The sequence below is a fragment of the Caretta caretta genome, chromosome 2 (assembly GCF_965140235.1).
Source record: "Caretta caretta isolate rCarCar2 chromosome 2, rCarCar1.hap1, whole genome shotgun sequence".
Lineage (NCBI taxonomy): Eukaryota > Metazoa > Chordata > Testudines > Cheloniidae > Caretta > Caretta caretta.
In genome coordinates this window covers 161,399,688-161,424,142 of record NC_134207.1, presented here as the reverse complement: position 1 = coordinate 161,424,142, position 24,455 = coordinate 161,399,688, and the positions used below count along the sequence as shown (strand labels likewise).

General features: G+C 44.2%; 1 long non-coding RNA gene across 1 annotated transcript in view; it reads right to left on the bottom strand.

Moving 5' to 3' along the window:
* The window catches only part of LOC125631890 (uncharacterized), a 442,082-nt gene that overhangs the window by 202,218 nt on the left and 215,409 nt on the right, over window positions 1-24,455 (bottom strand). The window contains exon 3 of the long non-coding RNA XR_012667122.1: window positions 22,977-23,021. This is a non-coding gene — a long non-coding RNA (uncharacterized LOC125631890). The remainder of the gene's footprint in view (window positions 1-22,976; window positions 23,022-24,455) is intronic.

Sequence of the window (24,455 nt, the reverse complement as noted above, 5' to 3'; positions counted from 1 at the left end):
AATTAAATAGTGCAATTTATAGTGGGAATGAGAGATGAGGGAGTGGAATGTGACAGGGAAAAAATAGCTCCCTGCTGTGAAGTTTATGGTATTTTTAAAAACTCAGTTAAGAAGTCCTGAGCTTGGGAATCGTGTCTGTACAAAGTGTTGGCCACATAATACAGCAAAGAACTGAGAATGCCAGGGAAAAATAGCCAACAAATAGATGAGACAAGGATTAGACCCAGTGGTAGAGGCTCTGTATTAAACTAGCTTAGGATCAAAGGGGCGGAATACAGATGCTGAAACAGATGATTTGACTGGTGTGTGAGGTGATCATGGAAACACATGACCCAAAGACATTAACTGTTTAAAAGCTTCTTCAGAGCAGTTGACAGAGTTACTTCTTTTTTGACAGGAAGGAGGAGGATAGAAATTATTACGAATATTTATCTACTATCATTCATGTGTGTGGCACTTCAGACATGTATGTTGACAAGGTCCCTGCCACAGAGAGTCTTTGGCCCAATCTTACAAGCCCTTCTCATGTAGAACTCCCATTCACCTCAGTGCAATTCCATGCAATTAGTCTGTACAGGATAAGGCCCTAAATTGGAGAATAAAACAAGCAAAGGGGAGGAGAAGGAATGTAGTATAAAAGTAATACAACTGGGCTATGGATGGCATGCAACTTGCTAGTTCCAAGTTTTAATTTGTTTTTGAACTACAATTGATCTGTGGTTGTGGATAAAGCTCCCTGGAATTAAACCAGGATTCTGTCACTCATGTGCAAGGTACAGATTTTTATGAGGAGAAAGGGTGACTCTCAAGACCAGAGACAGAGAACAAGACCCCAGTCTTGCAAGGGTATCTGGATAGGTGGAGCCACAGGTGTCTGCACAGAGCCCCAATGACTTGAATGGGTCTCTGTGCAGGACTTCACCTGCACAGTCCTCTTTTTCGGGATCGAGGCTGGAATCTCTTTTTTCTGTCCAGCGGGTGGAAAGCTATAATTGTGCTGACTCTTGCATCACTGCCTCCCTGAAATCCTTCAAATAAATTGTAAAGGGAGGAATTGAAACTCCTAAACCTCAAAGAGTATTGATCCCAAGACAAGTAGACTCTGAAAGGTCTCTCAGTCCTATTCTGTGCCTACAGAACTTCACTAACAAAATTAAAGTCTGGCATTGTCAAAGAAGAAAAAATAACTATAGAACACCAGGGAATTTTTCCATCTTTCAGAATTATTCAGGGAGCTTCAAAGGAAAGATTTTCAGCGGGTTCAAATGAAAATTTAAAGGGACGAGAAGCTTAAATACATCTTCATGTATCTGTCAGTCTTGAAGGTTTTCTAGGAGAATTCTATAATCTAGTTTTAAGGCCAAGCAAGTAGAGTTACTGAAATAAATTAAGCCTTCATGTGAAGGGATGCCCTACAGAGAGGAATTTTGCACTCACTGAACAGTGAGATTTATTAAGATCATTCAATAAGGTTTCCTGTAGGTTAATATGGTAATTGTTTACTTATTATATGAATAACTAAAATCTATACACCATCAGTAAGTCCATAAAAGAACACAGAGAATTCCTGAGTCTCTAAGGGAAAAAGTGTCCGAGGGCACATTTCCTTAGTCGGTGCTCATCAGAGACTCAGTCCTGCTGCATTTAATTAGAGTGAAAAGATTACCTACATAAAATGAAGTTTGAAATTATGTAAGTAATTTTATCCATATTCATGTCTCTGTTTTAGCCAGTCACAATGAAGTGGGGGGAGTACAGACCATAGCTAAAGCACAGGATTAACACTCAGATGGGCTACGTTTTCCCCTCACCTTTTGTGAGACTTGTGTGCGTCCTTGGGTAAGTCACTGTACCTCTCCACTACCTCCAGGTTTCCCATCAGTATAATGAAGATAAGTACTGGTAATACTAGATAATTACTAGATAATCACAGAGGGGTTGGTCAGGCTTAATTAATGCTGTGAAGTGCTCAGAGATCTTTAGATGGAAAGTTCTATAGAACTTTAAACTACTTCTGTTTTAAAACCCATTCTATAGGATACTTCCAATTAAATTGGGCTAATGTAAAGTGAATTGACATGGCTATGTTACTTCAAGAAAATTGGTCCACAACTTTCTAGATAGGTGGTCAGACGGTATTTATTCTGCATACCATGGGATTCAAATCATTAAGCACACATTCCTAAACATAGCAACCATGTAATCTTATGCATGTAACCCTTATACTTCCTCATTATCCCCAGTCATTGCACTGTGTTTATAAATAGATTGTAAGCTCTAAGGGGCATGGACAGACTCTTTCAATTTGTCCTACAAGTGTCTCACAGACATCTGGGAGCTATAAAATGATGATGCTAATGGTAATAATGTGAGATCAGGGACTTTAACTAGAAATGGGATAATCACAATTTCTCTTAACAGGTCACACATATATTAATCTTAATTCATGAGGGTTAGCTTGCACCCCAAGAGTTTCACTTTCGGTTCTGTATTTGAATAACTTGATAACCTTCAAGCAAAAGTCAGTCAAAATAACTGAATTTCACTTAGTGTGTCATTCAAAAACATGGTTGGAAGAAAAGTTTTACACTGGATTTGCTTGGCAGATTTGTGAACATTTCACCAGACTAGGCCTATGTTTCAGGAAACCAAGAGTGCTTTTTCCCCTTCTTATTTCAGGTTTCATTGCAACCATTTCAACTTCTAACTGCCACAACTGGAATGAGAGTGGTCAGAGCAGGAGTCAGGTACCAGGAAGTCAGAGCCTCAAATAGGCCAAAGGGCAAACCAAGAGTCAGGCAGTGGCAGGTACCAGGAGATTGGGGTTGGGCACCAGATTACAAACAGCAAACAAAGAGCAAAGTCAAGGACAAACCAGGGTGGGAAGCCAGAGTCTAGGGTCTATTGCAAGCAGAGTCTGGAGCAGAGACAGGCAGGCAGTCTGCGTTGTTGCTCAGACAGCTCCCCTTCGTGGCTTCCTGGTTTAAGTACTGGCGGCCAATCAATGGAACTACCATTCAGGTCTTGCTGCGTGGTACTTGCTGCTGAGCCCAGCCTCACAAGGACCTCCCATGGGAGCCTAGCCTAAGCATCCAGTGGCAATGCGTCAGCAGTCCAGAACCCCCATGGTCCTCGTTTCAAGCCCTGCAGGTTCTTACACTAACCCCAAAATGATGGAGGGAAAGTACAGGAATCTAGCAGTGGAAGATACCTAGCCAGATGCACACAACAGGCCCAGAAGCAAACTGAACACATGTGAACCAGCAAAGAAAAGAAAATGAACAATGTGGCAGCACAGTTTACTATGCATGTTGAGGGGGAAGACTAATCCAGGAAATTAATAGAAAAAAATAGGCATATTAATTTGATCAAAGGATAGTAACACAGAAATATATGAAACAGAGTTCAAGAAGTTGCCTGAGATGAACTACTGACTAGATATGCAGATCTGATTTAATCTGGAATAAAGGGTAGAATAATGGCTTGCAGAAGACCTGAAGTCTCTACTTGAATAAAAATACCATGAGAGGCCATTATCCTGCCGTTATAGGCTCCCCAAATTCCCAGGGAACTCAAGTCAGGATCAGGCTCTGAGTTTTGTCTGAGGAAGGATTGTAGGATCATACACTATCATGTGAGGATTGAGTCAAATGGGACAGTGAATAAAAACCCTAAAGTTTAGTAAATGTGGAAGTCACAGAGAGATATATACATGTGGGGTCAGTTACATGAGGATAACACCATAACAAAGATTTAAATGGAGTTACTATGCTGTAACCAAGATCAGAATTGTTTTAATCAGATTTAAATAACTCAGAGAGCAGGAATGGTCAGAAAGGAAACAAAATAAAGTAGATGGAGAGCAAGGTAAGAATGATTTATAAGGAAGATTGGTACAATTTTTGCACAGCAAGGTAACTTTAGCAACCTAATTATTCTGATTGAGATAGATGTAAATGTACAACGCATACAAATTTAATACAGTGTAGTAATGACAAGACAATATGCTTATTTGGAATGAATGACCCTGCGGTGCTTTTTGCCCCCAGAGGCAGAGAATCAAGATGCAATGCTGATCTGAACAGGGTTATAGGTTTTTCAATCACCTTATGATTAAAAGCTTGTATAATTTTCCCCTTTGGTTTCTTCTCAGTGTAACCCACACTTGGAGTTTGCTCACACCTGGAGCTCCAGACTGAACTTCTAGGGGTCCCTACTGTGACAGACCCAGACCAGTGGGGTACAGGAGTCTGGTAGAAGGCAGGTTTCAGAGTAGCAGCCGTGTTAGTCTGTATCCACAAAAAGAAAAGGAGTACTTGTGGCACCTTAGAGACTAACAAATTTATTAGAGCATAAGCTTTCGTGAGCTACAGCTCACTTCATCGGATGCATACAGTGGAAAATATAGTGGGGAGATTTTATATACACAGAGAACATGAAACAATGGGTGTTACCATACACACTGTAACAAGAGTGACCAGGAAAGGTGAGCTATTACCAGCAGGAGAGCGGGGGAACCTTTTGTAGTGATAATCAAGGTGGGCCATTTCCAGCACTTTACAAGAACGGTAGGAGGGGACATAGTTTTACTTTGTGTAATGACCCATCCACTCCCAGTCTTTATTCAAGCCTAAATTAATTGTATCCAATTCAGTACTGGATAAACAGTTTTCTGTTCCCTGAGTGACCAGAGCAGGGGATGTCCTAGAGCAATCAAAAACCTGCTAGAACCAATTAAGACAGGCAAGCTAATCAAGACACCTGGAGGCAATTAAGAACTTTCTAGAATCAATTATGGCAGGCTGGCTAATCTGGACGCCTGGTTTAAAAAGGACCTCCCATCAGTTAGTAGGGGAGTGTGCAAGGAGCGGGGAGTGAGCAGGTGTGCTGCTGGAGGACTGAAGAGTTCAAGCATGATCAGGCTTCAGGAGAAAGATCCTGCAGTGAGGACAAAGAAGGTGCTGGGGGAAGGCCATGGGGAAGTAGCCCAGCGAGTTGTAGCTGTCATGTAACTGATACAGGGAACATTGTAGACAGCTGCTATCCACAGGGCCCTGGGCTGGAACCTGGTGTAGAGGGTGGGCCCGGGTTCCCTCCCAACTCCTGATCGGACACAGGAGGAGTTGACCTGGTCTGTGAGAAACACCAGAAGGAAAGGTCTAAATTGGGAAGGGATCTGGCCTGTCCCCAATCCACTAGGTGGGGGACAGACTGCGGGGACTGTTCTCTGTTTCCTCCATGCTGGCCAGTGATGAGGTTAGCTGAGTGTATGGCAGGTTTGAGCCACTAGCAAAAGTGGCCAAACTGAGGTCTGCCATTAATCTCTGAGGCAAGCAAATCTGCCAATAAGCGCAGGACCCACCAAGGCAGAGGAGGAACTTTGTCACACGATCTAGAGTGCCTACCAAAGGCCCCTGACACCATTTCCCAGTATGCTTGAAGTCATGGGGACAGCAAGAACTAGAAAACCCTGCTGAAGACAATAAGGGAGACTTCTCGATAGTGTGATATGGACAAGCAGTCTACTGGACGAGTGATACATTAGTGCTGCACAGACCCCAGCAAGGTGATAGCCTGACTTTACACAAAAGAGAGAATTTAGTTTTAGTTTGGAAGCTGAGAGAGAGAAAGCACAGCTCAGGGGGAATCCCTACTAAATTCCACTCCTTTCAAAGGGAATTCTTGCACTGCTGTGAGAGCATGAACCAGGCAGTTCCCAGCACTGCAGTGCCTGGCATCCACCAGAGAGAGATCCAGCCTGCCACTGGCTACGAGGAGGAAGCCAAAACCCCAGGAGAATTCCAGACAAGGGAAAAGTGAGCCTGGTTAGAGTCAGGAGAAGACACTGTCTCACTCAGGGGACTTTTGTTTAAGCCAGCCAACACCACAGCACTGCACCAGTCTGTCTTCAGATACTCCGCCTCCGCATACAATCTGCCTTGAGAAGAAGGCCAGGGAGAGAGCTAGGGTTTGGTGTGTTGGTGAATGTTAAGAGTGGGGAATTGTTTATTTATCAATGTTTATTAATTATTAGTTAATAATATCCCATTCCTTGCAGACCCTTATTTCCTGTTCTCAATAAAGTTAAACCCCTTTCCTTACTGTTGTTATTATTGATATCTCATTCCTTTCCTGAGGTTGGTTTTATTTATTTTATTGTTCCCTGTGTAATGGGTGTTACCATCCTTGCCAGCTAGTAGTAGTCTTAATTTTGTCAAGTGACAACACTCCCTTTGTACATGGCATGGGTGGAGGCACCAGACAGCAGAAAAGAAACCAGAACATGAGCTAGAGTTGCCAACTTTCTAATTTCTGAAAACTAGACACTACAGCAGCAGTGCCAGAATCTCCCTCTGCTCTACCTCTTCCCCCCCACCCCGCACAAGGCCCCATGCCTGCTTGCTCCTCTTGCCCCTGCCCTGCTGCTCTCCCCTCTTCCCCTTCCTTGGCGCTCAATCCTCTTCACCTCCCTCCACCCCACCCAGTTGGGCTCCCTTTCCTCAGGGGCTGGGATGGAGCTGCAGCCCCTGATGCAGAGCCTGCCCATCAGTGAGATGCAGATAGGAGATGGCTCCAGCTAAGTGGGGGCTGGTGCAGTAACTGGACTTTTGGTGTCCAGTCAGTACATCTGACTGGACACTGTACAGGTCCCCTTTCTGGTCAAAAACTGGACACCTGACAACCCTAGACCTGACCCATGTGAGGAGACAGGAGAAGCAACAAATGTTGGCCATAGCAAACACTAGGGTCAGAAAAGGGAATCCGCTTGAGCCAGACCTCAGGGGAGGCGTTATACCAGCAACGTTTCCCACCTTTGTATCTTCTCCCCCATCATTAGAGGCTTGGAATTGGATACTGGAATGTTCTTAATAAAACACAAAAATCTCCTGGTTTCGGTTTCATTATGAGCTTGAAACACAAACCATGCAAGACTACACAGGGGAAAGCATCCACCTGTCTAAGCAGAAGATGGAGAAACTCCTTACTTGTGCATAATTATTTACTCACCCAAACTCAAGTAGGTGGCAGTGTTAAAAGCAAGCAGCATCCACGCAGTTGTCTTCTCTTTGACTAGTCTATAGTTAGTGACAAAGGATCTATCTGCATTATTCTCATTACTGGAATCCTCCTTTCTTCTTCCTCACTTCTGCACAGCTCAGAGACCTCCTACTGAATGTAGGTAATAGGCACTTGTTCATTTTTCTGAATACATTCTTCATCATGGCTAGAGAGACAACACTTGGGGACATTGACAATGGTTCAAAGTGCATTAGAGAAACATTTTTGGCCCAAGCTTACAGCTAATAGACTATTGAAAATATATTATTGTACTGTACTCTCTCTTTCTACTCCCCATAGAGCAGACACTCATGTGCAATGAGCCTGGCCTACAGAAGCAACAAAAAGTCTGTGACCCTCTAGAAATTATAGGACACAACATGGTGTGCTATAGGTTGGTGCAATAGCAGTGCGCTCTCAGTGACACTGATGCAACCCCACTGGCTTCAATGGAGTTTCACCAGTATAACAGCAGAATTTGGTCCCCAGTACTTGCCAAGGAGGATGCTAGATGAGCTTTTATTTGTGTTCTATATGATTTGGAAGCTATGTTCAGAAAAATGCTTTTGTCTCTTTTCTGAGTGCACATCAAAATAGCTCAGCAGATTGGGGTCAGAAAGACACTCTCATTCTGTTACGGCAGCAATCACCACCTGCTAGTAACAGGTTTAATTATAAGCTGCACATTATATTGCTCAGGTCATTCATTAAGCAAATTGTGCTCTGCTTCCAAACAGCCCACACTTTGATATTTTCTAATCATAGCAAATAAGCAGAAAGTAAGTATGAAGGATTATGAGGTATCCTGGTCAGGATATTATTGCATATTATATATGTATATTTCTCTTTTTCTGCTTTACAGAACAAAGAAAGAAAGAAAAATGTCCAAACAGAAAACCTTACCACATGCAGTTTCTCAGAATTGCACAGAGGAATATAGGGGGGGTTTAAGCAGGGAAGGAAGTCGGGTCTGTTTGGGGGTAGTTTTGGGAGAGGTTGTGGGATGGAATTTGGAGAAGGGAGTGCAGGAAGGCTGGCAGTGTTAAGGTAGGGGTGCATTCTCTGTGATGTACAGTGGGTGTGTCAGTCATGAAGGATGTGGCTCTGGGTGGAGAAGAGGGTATGTAATGTTGCTTGCCTTAAACATTTCCTTGCTAATTAGATTTTATGTTAGGTCCGCTTTCGGCAGACCAATCCTACCTGACGTACAATACAGAATTTGTGTATCTTAATTAACACAAACACAGGAATTTACCACCTCAGGAAGCAGGTATTGTGCCTGTCATATCACCTTTTTCTTGGTAAAAATGTGGACATTTCAAAAAATTTGGTCGTAAAACAATGGAACCAAAAATCAAGAAATATCAGAGGAAACTATCAAATAAGCCCAGATATCTTCCTTCCTTCTTCATATTGTACGACTCATGCAGTTTATCTGGCAGAACAAGATTTATAATTAGGAGTAAATGGTGCTGTGTACTCATTAGAATATCTGTTACAAGGAGCTCAATGACCCCAGCTTCCAACCACTATTACGTTCAGCATCTTCCATGTGAGGTGGAAAAATATTCAGCGTAGAGCAGATTCTCCAGCTTCTGCTGAGGGCAGACAAGCAGAGAGCCTGTCAGGAAGCCAGTTGTGGCTCCCTGATTTTTTGCCCCAGTCCCAGCACTGGATAGAGCAGTCGTGGAGCTGCTCTAGACTGCTAGCTGCATATGGTCTGATTTATTTGTCACAATAAGGTATGTAGCATCAAACCAGGACTGAACCAGTGTTTTCAGAAACCCACAGATACAGCAGTGTTCTGATTAAATTTCAGAGAATCCTTCTGAACAGGATGGCCACTATTGTGTTGCTCATGCCTTTCCTGTACATTAGTGAAATACAAGCACCTGTCACATGAACTAAAGCGGCCACTTTACTACCTGGTTGCAAGTAGCAAGCTTTTGTCTTTGACACAAGCCAGTTACTAGAGGGAGACACGATCACACAAGTTAGACAGCATTTAATTATTTTATGTTACACAGACGCCACCTCTTATGATGAGACTGCAAAGTAAGACTCTTGCATTTCTTAATTAGGAATTGTGTTGTACTTTATTATATGGCAGACCTGTTCTGTTCTCTTGGGTTCTCTCTTACCCCTACCTGTCAAGTGGGAAGTCCACTATATGCTGTAATTAAATTACTGTCAAATAAATCAAAAGCACCACTGTACAACAGTAATCCAGAAGCTGATGTAAATAACTGTTACAGCAAAAGATGCTAACGGCTCACTGTTTGGGAGCCATTGATGTATGAGCACCCAGGGTAAAACTCTCCATAGAAACAGTTAAGTCTGTTCTGCAGTAAATTCACCTATAGAGCCATTAAAGCAGTGGTTCTCAAACTGCATTGCACCCCTTTCTAACAACAAAAATTACTACGCAACCCCAAGGTGGGGAACCGAAGCCCGAGCCCGCCCGACCCTCACCACGCCATGGGGGCACAAAAGCAGAAGCCCAAGGAATTCAGCCCCAGGTGGGGGAAGGGCCTGTAATCTGAGCCCCACTGCCCAGGGCTGAAGCTGAAGCCTGAGGAGCTTCAGCCCTGGGCGGTGGGGCTCAGACTTTGGGTTTGGCCCTAGATCCCAGCATGTCTAATGCAACCCTGGCAACCGCATTAAAACAGAGTCACTCACGACCCACTTGGGAGTCCTGACCCAAAGTTTGAGAACTGCTGCATTAAAGGATACTGGGTGGGTTAAAGTGCTAAGTCTTTATCTGGGCCATTAGACTGTTCCTAGCTTCCTTGTATTGCAAAGCAGTTGCACAAAAGGAAGTTAGATGCTCAGGCTGACTTCTCCCGGCCACGTGTTCTTCATGAGCAGTCTTGGACTAGGGGTTTCCCAGGTGACAGTAGAGCTGTCTGAGGCTACATCTGTATCACTTAAGTTACGTCAATGTACAGCCACCGCTGTTATTAAATCACTGTTGCATGTCCACACTGTGCTCCTGGGGTCATCGGAGCACATCCCCAGTAGCAGCTCTCGCCTCAACACAGAGCAGTGCATCATGGGTAGCTATCTCACTGTGCAGCTGGCCGCAGGGTGTTTTGGGAAGGGTTTGCAGGTTCAGAGTCACATGATGCAGGTTTCTCAATCTCATAATTCCATGAGCATCCTACTAGGTTTCCAGCTGCTTTTGAACTGCCCTGGTAATCTGCAAGCCAGTAATCTCTGACAGAAAGCATGGATCCTGCACTGCTTGTCAGTATTGTGCTGTGCATTATGAATGCAAGGCGATAAGACCCCTGCCTTCACTTTCTCCCCACAGCCCTCACCCTGACTGTTCCCCCAACAGGGCTGGCCTTACCATGAGGTGAACTGAGGCGGCCGCCTCAGGTGCCAGATTGTGCGGGGGGGTGCCACTAGGACCAAGAGTGTAGAAAATTGTGTCTGCTGCTGGTTCATATGTATTCTCTCTGCTCTAGATGCACAGAGATAGTGGAGTGCTGTGCTGGAGGAAAGAGGGCACAAGAGAGACATAACAGGCAGGCAGGAGAGAAGGTGAGAGGGAATAACAGAAAGCAGCAGGAGCTGCAGCGAGAGGGAGGAGGAGGAGCCTCTTATGTACCTCTCTAACACCCCTAGGAGTCTGAACTGATTAACACCAGCTTCTCAGGGAGCTTTCTATTTCCTGCTGCTTCCCTGAACCCACTTCAGGAGAACAGGCAGTCAACTGAAGTAGTAGGAGCCAGTTAGGCCCTTAAGGCGCTGATATCTTCCCTCACTCAGGCCCTGCTACCAGCCTGCTTATTTGTCCCCTTCAATTGAGTGTTGAGAGCCACTATAGCTGGCCAGAACAGCAGTCATGAGAGAAAGAAGAAAACGCCCCTCTGGGGCACCATTCAGAAAAAGAAAGAAAGCAAAGGAAGCTTTTCAATCTAAGCAGGAAGGAGCTCTGCTGAGATACATAGACACAAATGTTCACGGTGAGCCTTCCAGCCCCAGTGAGGATGTGACTGGTGAGGAGATGCCTGATCTTCCAGTTAGTCAGAGCGCAGATGGCCTGGCAGCTACTGCAGCATCCATATCTCCATCTCAAATGGATGTAACCATACACATTCCTAAAGAAAAGTGTAGATCAGAGAAGAGTATGGTGGAGGTGCAAGAAACAGCTGCGGCTGAGTTTAGTTCCTTAAATTTAGATGATCCAGGATTGTGGACCCACTTGAGCAGTAGCCTGAGGGACTTCCTTGTACTGCATGGGCAACAGCAAGTGAAAAACTTCATGTTCCCCAAAGACAATGAAAATAGAAGTTTCCATCCAATGCATTACTGGCGTGAAATCTCCAACAGTGACAAAGTGGAGAGGCCATGGCTTAAGTACTCAAAAGCCCAGAATGCTGCAAACTGTTTTTGTTGCAAACTCTTCCAGTCTAATGTTCCAGCCACATTGGGTTCTACAGGAACAAAGGAGTGGAAAAATATGGCTAGAAATCTGGCATGCCACGAGAAGGCAGCAAATCACCAGACAGCATTCCATAGGTGGAAAGAGCGTGAGATGAGACTAAGGTTAAAGGCCACCAAAGATGATTGCATCAGAGTCTCTTTACTGGAAAATGTTCTCATTGCCATTGTGAGAATGCTTGCTACCCAAAACCTAGCACTGCGTGGCACTTCAGATTAGCTGTATGTGCCAAATAACGGAAACTTTCTTAAAATTGTGGAGCTGATGGCTGAGTTTGATGCTGTACTCCAGGAGCATCTAAGAAGGGTCACCACCCAAGAAATGTACACACACCACTACCCTGGAAAAACAATTCAAATTGAGATCACACAGTTACTAGAAACAAAAGTCAAACACAAGATTGTGGCAGATCTGAAGTCAGCAAGATATTACTCTGTTATTCTGGAACAAATGACTTTAATGGTGTGTCTTGTAACAACAGAACATAGTGAAAATGTCCCTGCAATGGTGACTGTCAGAGAGCATTTTCTAGAATTTATTGACATTGATGATACTACAGGAGCTGGTATGACAAATGTGCTTCTTAAAAAGCTGGAAGATACGGGAATTGCAATAGCGGACATGAGAGGTCAGGGCTACGATAATGGTGCCAACATGAAAGGAAAGAACAGAGGAGCTCAGACACGGATCCAAGAGTTAAACCCTCAAGCTTTTTTTATCCCATGCAGTTCTTATTCATTGAACTTGGTGGTCAGTGATGTAACATCAGCTTCTAGTGAGGCTGCTGAATTTTTTAATGTAATTCAAACCATCTATGTATTTTTCTCTGCATCAACTCATCGATGGCAAATTTTGAAGCAACATGTATCTGGGAACATCCTTTCTGACTCTGAAACCACTGAGTGCCACACGATCGGAAAGTCGAGTGGAGAAGATAAAGCCTATCAAACACCAAATTGGTAAGATAGATGATGCCACAGTTGCCATTATGGAGGATAATGCTATGACAGGAACTGTTCATGGGAGAACAGTGGCAGAGGGAAATGGAATCACCAGAAACATACAGAACTTCAAATTTCTATGTGGCTTAGTGTTGTGGCATGACATACTGTTTGAAATAAATGTTGTAAGCAAGAGACTCCAAGGTGTTGACCTTGATATATCTGGAGCAATGGAACAACTGGACAAAGCGAAGGCATACCTACAGTCTTACCGGTCAGATGAGGGATTTCAAAACATTCTGAAGAGTGCACAGAAGTTGGCAGAGGAACTTCACACTGAAGCTATTTTCCCCACCCATTCAAGAATACAAGAGACACTGAAGAAGATGACATTTTGATTATGAGGCACAGAATAATCCCATAAGAGACCCCAAACAACAGTTCAACGTTGAATTCTTTAACCAGGTGCTAGATTGTGCAATACAGTCAGTTGAAGAACATTTCATGCAGCTCAAGGAACACAGCAGTGTATTTGGGATGTTGTATGATATTCCAAAACTTCTCACTATTCCCGAAGAAGACCTACACCAGCAATGCAGGGCACTAGAGACAGTGTTGACACATGATGACATGCGCGCTATTGATACGAGTGATTTGGGTGATGAACTGAAAGCCCTTTCAAGATACATTTCAGCAGGATCAACTCCAAAGGCTGTTCTGGAATATATGTGCATAGATAAGATGACCACCCTCTTTCCAAATGCTTTTGTTGCTCTGCGCATACTTCTAACGCTTCCTGTAACTGTTGCCAGTGGAGAACGCAGCTTCAACAAGCTGAAGTTAATAAAAACACATCTACACTCCACAATGACACAGGAGAGGCTGGTCGGCCTTGCAACCACCTCAATAGAGCATGAGCTGGCCCAGACTGTGGACCTTCAGCAGGAAGCAGTTCAAATCTTTGCAACCAAGAAGGACGGAAAGCACCACTTTGATTATTCAAACAGATAAAAATGCCAGTGTTTACTATGCAGACAAGAAAAGTTACATTTGCTGTTCAGGCATTTGAAAGTTAAGTGTTACTTAAAATTTTTGAACACGGCATTTTAAGTTGTTAAGTTCTCCTTTATTGGGGTAGGTAGCAGAGCAGTACCATGAGAGGAGTAGAACAGGAAGAAGGCGGAATTGAGACCTTTCAAAGTTTTGGCCAAGCGAGGGAACATGGGGGCATCATTTGAGCTCCCCACCTCAGGTGCCACAATGTTGTGGGCCGGCCCTGTCCCTCGACCAGCCTCCCACCCATATACGACCACCCTGACCCCAGCCCCCTCCTTGTAGAAGCCCGCATGTCTGCGACTCCACACCACAGCGACTATTTGCCTCCCTTGCCTTCTGCTCTGCATGCTGCAGCTCTTTGATTTTTTACACAGCACTGCAGCATGTCCCTATCATTGCCCTGAACAAGGTCCTGCAGCTGGAGTGGAGTGGAGCTGTGCCTACACAGCCTCCTTTCCCCACAGACCAAGAACATCCACCCCCACCCCTGTACTCCAGGCAGGCGTGTGTTTGCTGCGTGGAGCTGGCAGGCACAGGTGGGCAGATGCTACATGAGCTCTCCATGCCAAGCAAACAGGAAGAACCATTTCAAAACTCCCTGGGGCTTTAAAAGGGGAGAGGCACATACCCATGTACCCGACTTCAGGGCAGTGGAGTTCAAAACGGTGACCAGAGAGGTCAGGGTGGGCATTGTGGGACACCTCCCAGAGGCCACTTATGGCATAAGCAACACAGTATCTATACTGACACCCCAAGTGCTACACCTCTTGTTGAGGTGGTTTTGTTATGTCGGTGTAGCAGGAGAGTTGAACTGACAGGAGCACTGCAGTTAGGTTGATGGAAGCTGCCTTATGTTGACTTAACTTTGTAGTGTAGACAAGGTTCTAAACTTGAGGTTCTCAATTAAAGAAAAATTTAGTTATTTCAGAATTTGAATCTGTTCCAAATTGGAATGAAAGCAAATATGCCAAAATTTCTTAGCAAACCAGAGATCCCTGAAAATTTCGTTTCAGAAATACCAAAAGGGTGTTCCTGACACAAAATATATGAAACTGACAAGTATGTCAATTTCACATAGCTACTCTGCAGCAGGGAGCCTGTAGCCCAAGGATCCCTGGCTGGAGTCGCTGGGGCTCAAGGTGGGGCTTACCAGGGGCCCAGAGTCCCTGCTGCATAGCTTGGAACCAGGAAATGCTAATAAGACAGTCTCCTATGGTCCACGGCTCTGAGGGAGCCATACCAGTCCATGCGGATTGCCCCAGGACTTCCAGGCTCTCAGGCCAGCTACCAGGGAGCCTACCAGCCCCATGAAACCTGGCTCCAGCCATGGCTCTCAAGCTCTCTGCTTTGGAGCTGTGGACCCTGGAACACCAGCAGATACCAGTGGAAACCTGCCTCTGCTTTGGCAAGAGTTTCCCCAAATCTTACAGATTCGAAATATTTTGCTCCACCAAATTGGCATTTTCTGACAAAGGAAATTGCAGTGGAAAATTTGCAACCAGTTCTAGTGATAAGGGATGGAAAAGGGGCACAGAGTTTGCTGAGCAATGAGACTGTGTGAGGCTTTGGAGAAAGAGAAAGGCATAAGACATTTGCTTCTGGGGACAGGGCAGAGATGCCTGATCTTAGGTTTCTGCATGAGGGATTTGCCTGTGTGCTTTGTCTCCAACCCTTGCTCAGGGAAACAGGACTTGCGTACATTTTGTAAATAAACAAAAATTACATTAAGAAAGCGCCTGATGATGCATCACCAGTTTCTGCTCCAAAGGTGAATCTGCCCTAGCAAGCCCTACATGCTGCTACTACTCAGCAAACATAACAACATAACATTACCGGTTTAAGGTTATTGCATTCTGAAGGACTATTCCAGATGGCAGACAATAGTTATAACTGTCTCTGTGCAAAGTGCATTCCTAGAGATAGTTCTTCAGGGACACCTGGGCACAAAGAAGTGTAGAAGACTGGTTCATGAACCTACTATACAGTTGCCCATGGCACCCATCCAGTATTTTCTCCTAGGCCTGATTACTTAGAGCTCCCCCCCCCCCCCCGAACCAGAAATAGAAAGGCCAATTTTTTCAGCTGGCTGACTCCCAGAGACCTGAATGCTGTATCTAGTTTCCTATTCCCCACTGCTGTTCCTTGTGTGTTGAACAATCACAACACTAAGCATTCACTCTGATACCTGTCAATTTTTTTTAAAGGGAAGAGGGTTGATCTCTTGCAAAGTCAGGGGGAGGAGATACCATTCCCTTCCCTTCCAGAGCCAGGAACATTGAGATTTTTTGCTATAAACAGTCAAACTCTCTTGAAATAATGGATTGAAAATCTTGCACAGCAGAAAACAAAACTTTCTCCTCTTTTCCATTTTTCTCCATCTTCCTCACACCAGTTGCACTGCACAGAGGCCTTCTACAGACCCTACCCACCTTGCAGGATCTTAGAACCCAGGCTCCAGCCTGAGCCCACCATCTACACAGCAATTAAACCTCCCCTTAGCCCATGCCCCGCGAGCCTGAGTCAGTTGGCATGAGCCAGCCATGAGTTTTTAATTGCAATGTAGATATACCTTAGGAGACACCACACTGCTGAAAGAACAGGTAATTTTAGACTCTTCCATCTGGTGATATCCTTGTGGAGCACCACAGTGGAAAAAGTGTGAGGCTCTCAGGTCCGACCAGAGCCACTTGTTGGAAGCAAGCATCACAGATTTGCACTACTGGGGAAGTAGGCAATGCTCAGTTTTCTTACTCAGTAATGTTACATGGGCATGTTGCAGTGAAGTAAGTAACCAGGTCCTGGGACCAAGGAGGGCCACTAACTAGACAAGCAACAAGACTGATTAGACTAGACAGTTAGACAATTAACAGCCAGGAGAGTGGGAACTTTCTTTACATGTCGATTTTAAGAAATAACAGTGGTGGAGGAGACTAAAAACCTCATAATTCGGCCAGGAAGTCTGTATTTAATTCTGTTAAAATTCTTCACTGACTAAACTGAACTGTGAGTAAACTGTTTAAACAAGGCCTTTCTCCATATAACAAGAGCTGGCAATGTCGAACCAATGACTTTGTACAACTCAGGGCTTGTCTACACTGGCACTTTACAGTGCTGCAACTTTCTCGCTCAGGGGTGTGAAAAAACACTCCCCTTACCGCTGCAAGTTTCAGCGCTGTAACGTGCCAGTGTAGACAGTCCACCAGCGCTGGGAGCTGTAAATCCCAGTGCTGGGAGCTATTCCCCTCATGGGGGTGGTTTTTTTAGAGCGCTGGGAGAGCTCTCACCCAGCACTATGCCGCAACTACACAAGCCACATTTAAGCACTGCCAGTGTAGACTAGCCTTCAGTCATATAATGGTAGACTATTTGATCTAAGTATTTGGCTAGCATCCCACATCCAAACAAGCTATTAATTACTTTAGCAATACAGTACGTGAGAAGAGCGTTGCTGCTTTAACTGCAACATTCACATCCACCCCTGATTACAGATTGGGCGCTCTACATGATGAAATAGCATCTTTTGAGGAGCTAATATGCTGGCTGAATGATAATTTGGAAAGGTAACAAGAAGTTTGGGAAGATTTCTTTCTAATTAACAGCAGTGCAAGCGCTGGAAGAGATTAAATCAGCGTCCCTAATTACAAAAAGGGAGATGTGTCCGTATAGCCATTATTTTAACATTCGGTCTTTTTTCTTTTCTGTTATTCACCTTCCTTCTTCCTCTCCCTTCAGACTTCAGTGGATTTATAATCAGACTAAAAGACAGTGGGCCAAATTCTACACTTATTTATCCTGATCTAAACCTAGGTATAATGTGCATCAACTGAGTTACATCAGGGTGAATCTGGTGAATGAGGACTGATCTGACCCAGAAGGGATTAAGTACTTTAAATGCATATATGTTTCCTATGGTAAGTATCGGCTTGCATCCACAAAGGGATTTAGGCTTTGCAATGCTGAACACATAACTTTATGAAGTGAGCTGTAGCTCACGAAAGCTCATGCTCAAATAAATTGGTTAGTCTCTAAGGTGCCACAAGTACTCCTTTTCTTTTTGCGAATACAGACTAACACGGCTGTTACTCTGAAACCAGCAATAACAATGGGATCCACAAAGCCTGAGTTGGCACCTAGGCTCCCTATGCAATGAATGGGGAGAGAGAGATGCTTTAGAACAATGGCTCTCAAACTTTTTTACTGGTGACCCCTTTCACATAGCAAGTCTCTGTGTGTCACCCCCCCTTATAAATTAAAAACACTTTTTTATATATTTAACACCATTATAAATGCTGGAGGCAAAGCGGGGCTTGGGGTGGAGGTTGACAGCTCGCGACCCCCCCATGTAATAATCTCGTGACCCCCTGAGGGGTCCCGACCCCCAGTTTGAGAATCCCTGCTTTAGAACGTTATCCACAAAACTGAGCATGCTAGCTGGAACCTAAACTAGTCAATGGGGATGGGGGGAGATCACCATGCACCTTTTAAACAGTGGTCAGAGCACTCACCTGGGAAGTGGGAAATCCAAGTTCAATGCCCACCTCTGCCTGAGGAGAAAGGATTTGAACAGGGGAGTCTCCTACCTCTCAGGAGCATGTCCTAAGCACTGGGCTATGAAGTAGTTTGACAGGGCGGGGTGGAGTGGTTTCTGTCAATCTCTCCTGTCAAAGCTCTTCCATTGTGTATAAATTAAGAGTGGTTGGAACAGAAGACCAGACCCAGGGTCTCCCACCTCCCCAGTGACAAGTCTAATCACGAGGCAGTAGAGTAGCGGTTCTCAACCCGCAGCCAAATTAACACACAGCTGTGGCCCAGCTTTGTACTAAAGGCCACAGGGCCATGTGGGTCCTGGTTACCAGCTGCCTGGCAGCAGGGTTGGGGACACCAGCTGGCCACGCATGGTGGGGTCCGGGGCTGCCCATAAGGCAGGGTCTGGGGCGGCCCCACAGGATCTAGGGCTGCTCGCCTGGCTGGCCCCACAAAGGATCTGGTGGGGTCTGGGGCTGCCCTGCCACCTGTCCCCACAGAGGGCCCGGGGTCTGCATTGGGGCTGAGAGCCAGCCCCGAGGTCGGGATCTGGGATGCTGGCCGGCTGCCTGGCCACCCGACCTGAGTGGCCGGGTCCAGGGTCAGGGCTGCCGCCTGGCCCTGCACAGCAGGGTCCTGGGCCTCTGCCGTCAGGTCCCCTGCCCAGGGCTGTACTCCTGGCCCCACTTTGTGGAGAGGTCTCTGGTCAGGAGGTGCTGGGGATAGGGGTTTGGTGGGAGGGTATGGGGGAGGGGCGTGCTGTGGTTCTCAACCCGTGGCCCAGGTAACACACTGGGCTGCATATGCGCCCGCACTGATAAATAGGTTGAGAACCACTGCTATGGAGTCTCTCTCTCTCTCTCTCTCTAGGTCAATGACTAAGTATTTATTCAAAGTGGAATGGCTCTAAGAGGAGCGATTGAATGAGCCCCACACCAGAATATCCCAGAGCCGAGTGGTTAGGGCCCTCACCTGAGAGGTGAGAGACCTCAAATCCTCTCTTGCCATCAGGCAGAGGAGAGAATTGAACTTGGGTCTCCCATATCCCAGCTGAGGGCTTGTCTGTATGACAGGCACTACAGCGTCATAATTATGGAGCTGCAGTGCCATAGTGTAGATGATTCCTACAGCAATGTAAGGGGTTTTCCCATCTCTGTAGGTAATCCACTTATCTGAGTGGTAGTAGCTTGGTGGATGGAAGCATTCTTCCATTGACCTCCTTGTGTCTACGCCGGGGGTGAGGGCAGCATAGCTACAGAGCTCAGGGGTGTGACATTTTCACACCACTGAATGACGTAGCTATATTGCTCTGAATATTAAGTGCAGACCAGGCCTTAATGCTCTTGTCATTGAGCTAAAAGTTATAATGGTGGGCACCACTAATACCACCACCTCCTCCAGCCCAATCTCATTCTGATTTTCAATCAGATTGAGCCCTTCAGGCAATATAGGCAGACAAATACCGGTTGTCCCCCAGTTCGTGAATTGCACTAGAGCTAGGGCAAGAGACAGGAGCTTGGGGAGGAAGGGGCAGGGGCAGCACTGGGTATGATCAGAGGCAGAAAATTAGACCTCTAGGTAACCTTTACAGTGGAAATTTAGGCAAGAAGAGAATTTAGGTGACAGCCAAGAAGGGTTCTGTGGATCAGAGTGGTGCCTAACACTGGGACTTAGGAGCCTAAATCTGGGGTTTACATACCTAAGTCTGTTTGTGGATCTGAGCCCATATGTCTGGTGTCTTTTAGTTTATAAAAAGAAAAGGAGTACTTGTGGCACCTTAGAGACTAACCAATTTATTTGAGCATGAGCTTTCGTGGCTCACGAAAGCTCATGCTCAAATAAATTGGTTAGTCTCTAAGGTGCCACAAGTACTCCTTTTCTTTTTGCGAATACAGACTAACACGGCTGTTCCTCTGAAACCTTTTAGTTTATGTTATTGATGGACATAGCTGCCACAGGGATAGGAATTATGTTTTATACATTTGTCAAAAAATTGATTCATTTTTGTAATGGTTGTTGCTTTTGCATACAGAATGTGAAGATATTCTATAATATTAAATACAATACATATTGATTTAAATGTTACGGGTCACATTTTTTAAATCGACTCCCATTCGTCTATGTGCATAATCGATGATGCCCAAAATACGTAACAGACTTTACATGTATGAACCCCACTTCTGTTCTGTTTCTACAGGTATGTGCAAATAACAGAATTTCTGGATGCACAAGTGATGGTGCATAAAGACTGTGCATGTGGCAAAGCTATTTCCCTTTCCCTCGCCCCCAGAAGAGCGAACATCACAAGCTAGTTTCTTGCTGTAAACACGATCTGTTCTGCCTCTTCCACTTGTGTATTCTCATCTAATCCCGCCGAGATTCTTCCTCTCTTCAGAGACTAAACTATTTGATTTTTAGACTCTTGATATAACACGTACACAAGTAGCTCTTCCGAGTTCGCAAACACACTAACTACAATCTCTGGCCGAAACAAAAGGCAACATCCACTGAACTACAGTTCTGTAATAAACTAGCTCAAATATTCCTCTAATCTGATCAGCTACTTTCTCCGGGTTTGAATTTCTGCTTGGAGTGTGCAGTCATAACTCTGCAAGGATTGAAAAGATCAGGGCTGTTCAGTTTTCACTTTCTGATCAGGCAATGGCTGTTCCATGAAAATAAAAGTGCCAGCATTATGATGGATCTAGTATAACTGCAGCAGAAAGCACACCCTCCATGTACGATTTTATAATACAGCTTTGGTTCTCTCTCAATATTTAGCTTGGAAACTATTCAGTATTTTTCCCCATTCACTTTCTGCAGTCTTCGCTGAAATACATTCTTTACTATTTTGAGTTTAAAATTAAATCCCACCCCACACTAAAGCTTAATGTTACTATTCCAACAGAATTTATCCCCATGTTTTACCCTCTTCGATCGTCTAGCTGAAACATATCATAGAAAGGAGGCCCTTGAGGAATTCCACCAGGATTTCAACAATTTCCACCCCACCATCAACCTCAGCCTGGACCAGTCCACACAAGAGATCCACTTCCTGGACACTGCAGTGCAAATAAGCAATGGTCACATAAACACCACCCTATACCAGAAACCTACGGACCACTACACTTACCTACATGCCTCCAGTTTTTATCCAGACCACATCACACGATCCATTGTCTACAGCCAAGCCCTAAGATACAACCGTATTTGCTCCAATCCCTCAGACAGAGACAAACATCTACATGATCTCTATCAAGAATTCTTAAAACTACAGTACCCACCTGGAGAAGTGAAGAAACAGATTGACAGAGCCAGAAGAGTACCCAAAAGTCACCTGCTACAGGACAGGCCCAACAAAGAAAGTAACAGAACGCCACTAGCCATCACCTACAGCCTCTCCAGCGCATCATCAAGGATCTACAACTATCCTGAAGGACTATCCCTCATTCTCACAGGCCAGTCCTCGCTTACAGCCAGCCCCCCAACCTGAAGCAAATACTCACCAGCAACCACACACCACACAACAGAAACACTAACCCAGGAATCAATCCCAGCAACAAACCCTATTGCCAACTATAAAGAAAAGGAGTACTTGTAGCACCTTAGAGACTAACCAATTTATTTGAGCATGAGCTTTCGTGAGCTACAGCTCACTTCATCAGATGTAGTACATCTGATGAAGTGAGCTGTAGCTCACGAAAGCTCATGCTCAAATAAATTGGTTAGTCTCTAAGGTGCTACAAGTACTCCTTTTCTTTTTGAGAATACAGACTAACACGGCTGTTACTCTGAAACCTGTCATTGCCAACTATGTCCGCATATCCATTCAAGGGACACAATCATAGGACCTAACCACATCAGTCACTCCAACAGGGGCTCGTTCACCTGCACATCTACCAATCTGAGATATGCCATCATGTGCCAGCAATGCCCCTCTGCCATGTACATTGGCCAAACCGGACAGTTTCTACACAAAAGAATAAATGGACACAAATCAGATATCAAGAATTGTAACATTCAAAAACCAGTAGGAGAGCACTTCACTCTCCCTGGACACTCAATAACAGACTTAAAAGTGGCCATTCTTCAACAAAAAAAACTTCAAAACAGACTTCAATGAGAAACTGCAGAACTGGAATGAATTTGCAAACTTGACACCATCAAATTAGGCCTAAATAAAGACTGGGTCACTACAAAAAATAAATTTTCCCTCTGTTGATATTCACCCCTTCTTGTCAACTGTTGGGAATGGGCCACATTCATGCTAACTGAATTGGCTTCATTAGCACTGACCCCCTACACACACACACTTGGTAAGGCAACTCCCATCTTTTCATGTGCTGTATATTTATACCTGACTACTTTTTTTCACTCCATGCATCTGATGAAGTAGTTTATAGCCCACGAAAGCTTATGCCCAAATAAATTTGTCTCTAAGGTGCCACAAGGACTCCTCAGTGTTTTTGAAAAGATTAGTAATCAGTCAGAACAGTTTTATTAGTTAGAGCAACAAAATAAGGCCTGTGTCTGATTTTTTTTTCCAACAGGAAGAAATTATATTACTGCAGCATATTTCTGTAGTAGCTTTTTGCTCCATACTCTTGCACTCCACCTTTCTTTAAAGAACAAGAAACAGCAAAACGTAATATTTCATATCTGCAAAGCACTAAATCCTCACAATGCCTCTGCAAGGGTCTCATTTACCTCATTTTTACACACAGGAAAACTGAGGGAAGAGAGGTTAAGTGACTTACCCAAGGTCAATCATTTAATGAATGGCAAAGCCCAAGGTTTTATGCTCCTTGAACCTATTCTTGATGAAACCACTTCTCAAAAACATTGAAAGTCACAAAGCCAAGCCAACTTTGATCAAATAAGAAATCAGCTGAAATCTTTGTCTCAAACGCAAACCAAACCTTTGACAAAGGAGTCGCTCAACTTACTTTTTTGTACATTTTGTGCACCTCCGTACTTCCTGAGTCCAGAATCTATATTAAAAAAGAAGAAAGGTTCTTCCTGTGATATTTGTGTGTGCTCATTTATGTATGCAATTCATCTTTAAAAGAAACCAAATGAAAACAAAAGTAACCAATTATTGCAGCATATGTGGTATATTCAACCTCTGAATTTGAGGTTTTCCCATCACTGGTGATAATCAGATTAATAGCTAAACACTGAGGTCAACATACTGAGAAATAGGTGCCTAAAGTTAGGCACCTTAATCCAGTGATTCTCAAGTGTGGCCACATGCAGCTCCCTGCCATGGCCACCAGCTATGCTCCCTACAGCAGCTCAAGGTTGGCTCACCAGCATTTTGTTACAGTGCAACAGAGCTTCTGCCTTTGGCTGTGGGAGGGAACCAGCCCTCTATTCCCACCCCCTTTCCCTCAATTATATAGTTAGTAATAACCATGTACTTTTGTGGTACTATTTGTAGTACAGATTATTCTTTACATTGAAAAGATTTATTATTTTTAGTTCCATGATACATCCAAATAAACATGTGACTAAACTGTCTCTAGACTAGTATATTTTAAATGGCAAAACTGTGGCTACTATAAATTTGCTGCAGCAGCATGTGCAGCGACAGCACGAACCCATTTGAGAACCAAAGCCTTAATCCATATTTGGGCAGCTAAATAGGTGGTCTGATTTTCAGAGATGTTAGCACCCACAACTCCTACCAAATTGAAATCCTGCCTGCCTAGGAGTACAGGAGGCTTTGGCTATAGGATAATTTAGCTAGTTAATTGTTGAGATATTTAGCCAACACAGTATGCTTTTCCCTAAGGATTAAATTGACTTAAATTAAAACTGGAAGAGACCTAGCAGGCCAGATTCATTCTAGATATAATTTCACTGAAATCAATGGAATTATACGAGGGATTATTTTGGTCCAGTGCTTCACCGAGTGTATCTACGAATGGTGAGTATTCCACAGTGTAACAGGTAGGAAGGTTTTTCTGCTGTTCAATTTAAATGTCCCATTTCTTAATTTCATGCTACTGCTCCTAATTATATCTTTCTTGTAGCACCATCAACAATTCCTGTCCATCACGTTAGTTAGTCTCTTCATGTATTTAGAGTGTTCTCCTGACCGTCTTAGTTACTGAAAAAGGTGATCTTTGTATTAGGGCACATCTTAATTATTTACCACCTTCTTTGAGGTAGTAGTATTTTTATTACACAATTCAGTTTCCCAACAATCAAAGTCCAGTACCGATGATGTCCTTAAGTTCATGTTGAATATGTCAAGCCCTGTGCAGATGAATGAAACACATGTATTCAGTTCCAGGCAAACCTTATAAGAGTCATTAGTTTTCACAAAACGTCTCCTACTCCATCGATAAAATTTTCCATTTTCGTTCATGATATCAACACAACTCAGATGCTAACTTGCCTCAGAACTGGGAGCCTTTTGA